We start from the raw sequence: 5,815 nt of genomic DNA, 5'->3' as shown, positions 1-5,815 counted from the left end.
TCAATCGACTCCAAATTGTCTGAAACACATTTCGTCCAAACATACTTGGGGTCTAAAACCATTATTTCAATGAGGCACATTTTGCCCGTATGAAAGTGTATATACCCTCGTTAGCATAAATGCTGAGGGTATAACTAGTTTTCCTACAATTCTTATGAACGAAGCTTTATTCAAGTCGTTTTTATATTTTTATTTTTATGTTTTCTTGAAACAAAATATGTACTATAGAAGGCCGAAAGGATGCCTTCAAATATTCAATTGTTGGGCATTTATGACACCCTTCTGAAGAAAAAAAAACAAAATATCATGCAACAAATAATGTTGTTTTTACCTTCATTCCTAAATGGACCAGAAATATTCATCCGAATTGAGAAATGTATAAATTAACCCCAAATGTTCTTCAGTCGCTTTACTAGTCCAAGTGAACATTTACAACTTATTTATACAATAGGTCAATAATACTCATGAAATCCAAAAATCAATAATTTTCAATTTCAACATAACTACCACCAACCAACCACTCACATCTGTTCGTTGTCCATATGGTATTCGTGCAACTAAAATGGAAAATTTTTCATAGCCGGACAAGAGGATATGGACGAAAATAAACAAGCATACCTTAAATACATATTTACACGCACAATGTGGTAAATATGATTTGTTACCAGGAGAGTTGCATAATAGTAAAATAACAACACCAAAAACAACATATCATCATAACTGTAGAAGCAGTGAGATTTCCAGCAATAAGAGCAATAAAATCCGAAAAACCATTTGAATTTTTATTTGTGTACTCACTCAGCTTAAAATTGGGGTAATTTAAAATGTATACCATTTCCATAGATTGCACATTCGTACCAAATACTCGTAGTTGCTTTGTATACCATTGATTCATTCACTGTTTGCCTCATTTAGTCAACAACAGGGATGATGTGCATATCAACAAAATTTCCAAATAAAGAATAATAATACGAGGGCAGTTCGGAAACTTCTTAGCCTAGCACAAAAAGCGCGGTATAAACAGAAAAAAGTTAATTGGTTTGGAAACTTCCATCTCTGTTATGAACACATGTTAAATTTTGTTTCGATCTGGCAACTCCTTCATATAGAAACAGGTGTTCAAAAAAGACGCATCCGCAATTTTTTTACAATGGAAAAATTAGAAATGCGTACTGTCATTTAATATTTACATATAAAGGGTTTATCGGGACAAGAAATTCATAATGATATGGTGAATGTGTTAGGTGAAAGTGCTCCTTCATATGCAACAGTAAAAATTGGGTTGCTGAATTTAAACGTGGTCGTACAAGCATTGAAGATGAACCACGTTGTGGACGTCCAAAAACAGCAACAACAACAGAAATTGTAGCCAAAGTGCATGATATGGTATTAAATGACCGACGAATAAAAGTGCGTGAAATTGCTAATATCATGGGCATCTCAAATGATCGAGTCCATTTAATTTAGCATGAAGAACTACAGATGAAAAAGCTTTCTGCAAGATGGGTGCCGCATTTGTTAACAGCCGATCAAAAACGCATAAGAATGAACATTTCTCAAGCTTGTTTGGATCGTTTTAAGCGAAATAAAATGGATTTTAAGCGTCGTTTCATAACTGTTGATGAGACATAGATCCACCACTATACTCCAGAGACAAAAGAACAATCCAAACAATGGACTGAAGCTGGAGGAAGTGCCCCAAAGAAGGCAAAAACAATTCAATCGGCTGGTAAGGTTATGGCAACGGTTTTTTGGGACTTCAAAGGTATTTTATTGATTGACTATCTGCAAAAGGGTAAAACAATAAATTCAGAGTACTATTGCAACCTTTTGGATCAATTAAATGTACAAATTCCAGAAAAACGTCCTGGCTTACAACACAAAGATCATCAAGACAACGCACCAGCGCACTAGAGTGTTTTAACAATGGCTAAAATCAACGAATTAAAGTACGAGTTGCTTGACCACCCACCTTATTCTCCTGATTTAGCTCCCAGTTACTTTTATTTGTTCCCAAATCTACAAAATTCCTTGCTGGCAAGAGTTTTACCTCAAATGAAGATGCAATTACAGTTGTAAACCACTATTTTGAAGACCTTGAGGAAAACTATTTTAATCAAGGGATAGAATTGCTAGACTAAGAGTATTGAAGTTTCAGGAGATTATATTGAAAAATAAAAATATTTTTGAAACACTAACTATTCTCTTTCATGGATAGGCTAAGAAGTTTCCGAACCGCCCTAGTAAAAGTTCTATGATATGGTAACCTTTAATGGAGTGATAGTTAAGTTTAGATTGATTCTTATTAGGTCACTATAATTTTGCATAGCGTCGTCTTTTGGGTGCAGGCAAGTCAAGTTCCCACATTTTAGAATAGCCGCTTTATAACGGCACCGCCCGATTTTAGGTATATTGAAGTTTTTAGCTACATTTCCTGATCGAATTAGCTTTAATTTGGCATTTAGGTCTCCTGCTGGTCATTCAAGTTCTCCATCAAAATTCCGATTTCAGATGTTTTTGAGTTTTTAGTCATATTTTCTGAACGCATTAGCTATCATTTTACTGTCCATGTCACCGCAGCACCCGTATTCTGATATTTTGAAGTTTTTTTCTTCAAAATTGGCTCAAATTCGACTTTTAGGGTTCTTACCCAGCAAAAAAGTCCTCCCAAAATCATGGGTTTTGTAAGGGATTTTTGGCAGCTGTAACTACTCACAAACCCCCTTTCTTCTCCATTATTTTTACAAGAGCATGTCGCACTCAGATTCTAGTTATTTTATGACCACTAGAATAACTAGTTATTCTGTGGCCACTAGAAGTTGAAAAGTAAGGTGAAAAAAATTATATTTTTAGATCAGTTGATGTAGAGAATTTGTTTTTAATTTCATCAAACTTCTTACTTTTATTTTACTTTATTTTATTTCGCTGTCTGCCCGAATTGAACCCACGAACCCTCTGATTTCTAGCCAAAGACGCTACACACTGTGCCACGCACACGAATATTAGGTGTTCCTTAAGAACTTAAATGTGCAGTGCACATGTGCAACACGAACTTTTATTTTTTAATTAACAAAAACTCGCGTGCCGACGGTTAGCGTTGAACACACAACCCTAGGATTTAAAGTCGGACACACACGCACTGTACTACGTCCTCATTACTCAGTGAGGAGTAAAGTAAGTAGGTTGGCCCTGTACATTTTTAAGAAGTAACCCACTACTTTTCAGATTACTTGTAATGCGAAAAGAAGCTTGTTTACATAACTTTGTAATGGGTTACGTAACGACTAACGGATCCGAATTTTTGCTGGGTAGTGGCCACACCACCATAAATTATTCTAACAACAATGGAATTATTAGCGTCCTTTCCTTTTTCGATCACGGACCCCAAATGCGATTAGGCAAATGTGTTCAACCAAATGGTATCTTGATATCCGGTATATATAAACAGTAGACCTATCTTGACAATTTTTGGTAGAAAAAATTTTTAACTGCAAGGAACCTCAAATGCCAAATTACCGGCGTTTCCGTCAAACAATATAGGTAAGTCCCCCAAAATGCCGTAAATTCAAAACATGGTTCTATATTGGCGATTTTTATTGAAGAAGTTTCGTGACCACAGAGAACCACAATGTGAAATTACAGCTAGTTCGGTTTAACATTGTAGATACCACCTGTGTTCAACTAGGTGGTACCTTTATGTCGGGTCTATATCAAAGTGTGTACCTATCTTGACAATTTTTGGTAGAAAAGTTTTGTAATTGTAAGGAATCTCAAATGTCAAATCACAGTTAATTCGGTTAAAAGTTTTACCTAAGGCCCTCAAGGTATCGAAATATGTATGTGAGTTATTCCAAAACATGGTTCTATATTGACGATTTTTATTAAAAAAGTTTCGTGGCCACTGAGAACCACAAATGTCAAATTACAGTTATTTCGGCTAAACATTTTACTTAAAATCCTCAAAATACCGAAAATTGGGTGGTACCGTTATATGGGGGCTACACCGAAAAATGGACTTATGTTAACAAATTTTGGTTGATAAGTGGTGGAACCACTTAGAACCCACTTTCAGCCACTTTATTGAGATAATGAGGCTAAAACCTTCAAAATACCGAAAATCGGGATGTACCGTTCTATGGGGTATATCAAAACGTAGATTTATACCGACAAATCTCTCGGATAAAGTTTTGTGGTCCCACACAAGCCTAAATACCAAATTTCAGCCATTTCGGTGTGACAATAAGGCTAAAACTATCAAAATACCGAAAATCGGGGTGCAACGTTATATGGGGGGTACATCAAAAAGTGGACCGATGCCGACAAATTTTTGGGGGAAGTTGTGTTGCCCCGAAAAAGACTTAATACCAAATTTCAGCAACTTCGGTGGGATAAGGAGGCTATAAACCTTCAAAATACCGAAAATCAGGATGTTCTATGGGTGGTATATCAAAACGTGGACCGATACAGACAAATTTCCGTGAGAAAATTTTGTAGCCCAAAGGAGGACTAAATACCAAATCTCAGCCATTTTGGTTCGATAATATAGCTTAAACCTTCAAAATACCGAAAATTGGGAGATACCGTCCTATGGGGGCTACATCAAAACGTGGACCTATATAAAAATTTTTTGGTAGAAATGTTTCTTAACCTCTGAAAACACAAAATACCAAATGGGACTAATACATTCAAAATATCCTTAAATGATGCGTACTATAAAAGGGGCGTTATATGGGGGCTATACCAAAACGACGACACGTCACTTTGTATGGGGGCTATACGAAAACGTCGTTTTCAATACCAAAAGTCCTACGTACCTACAATAGATTTTACCAAAATTTCATCAACCTACTACTTCAATCCGTTTGGACGCTAGAGTGATTTCCACAGACGGACGGTCATCGCTATATCGATGTAGAATTGCACGCTGATCAACAATGTATATAGTTTGTGGGGTCTACAATGATTATATGGAGAAGTTACAAACGGAATGATAAACTTAATATACCCCCATCTTATGGTGGAGGGTATAATAAGCATACAATTATGTATATGGGGATATCAGAGGTTTTGATTTCCTTTATTTTTTGCTGCTCATCAGCAAAACATGCCAGTATATTTTCAGAGTTTTTTGACTTTCGGCTCTAGGGATATCGCGCCTTGAAAAAGTCGAATTCTGTTAAAACTATATGCAAAAAATATTTATAACTAATTTAATATGGTCCAAATTGAAAAAAACTTTTTTGTATGTTTTGTTGTTTTATCAACTATTTAATACAAAATTGCACAGTTGCTTGAATGCAATTTTCACGATTAAATATTTGAAATCAATTTTTAACGATGATTGTACTCTTCGATTTTCTTGATTTTTTTGTATTAAACTACGACCAATTACAAAAATTTTAAGTCCTATATGGTAGTGGGATTCGAATCGATTCGAACAAATTTTTCTTATTTTTTTAAATTTGTCAATACAATTTTTCCTTTATGTCAGTGTGAAGCATTTGTAATTTTAGCAAAAAAAAAAAAAAAAAAACAATTACATTTTAAAACATTTGTTTTGTTGTTTTATTTACGAATTTATTTTAAACATCTTAAAAACTGCGTAATTTTGCGATTTTAGCAATATCTTAGCAATAAGTGTAGGTTCAGTTTTTCTTCGGTTACTCTTATATTTCGATCAGACGATTGATGTTTTGGTATAAAAAGTTGTTTGTTCAAGAATTTATTGAAAAATAACTTCGGCGGAGAATATCCACAAACAAGAAAAAAAGGGAACTGATGAGATCCTGTGGCGAGGATCGAAACTAGTCTTCCC

Source organism: Musca autumnalis, unplaced genomic scaffold, assembly GCF_047663935.1.
Source record: "Musca autumnalis isolate F117 unplaced genomic scaffold, ASM4766393v1 scaffold_5, whole genome shotgun sequence".
NCBI classification, from domain to species: Eukaryota; Metazoa; Arthropoda; class Insecta; order Diptera; family Muscidae; genus Musca; species Musca autumnalis.
Note: the sequence above shows the minus strand (reverse complement) of the source record.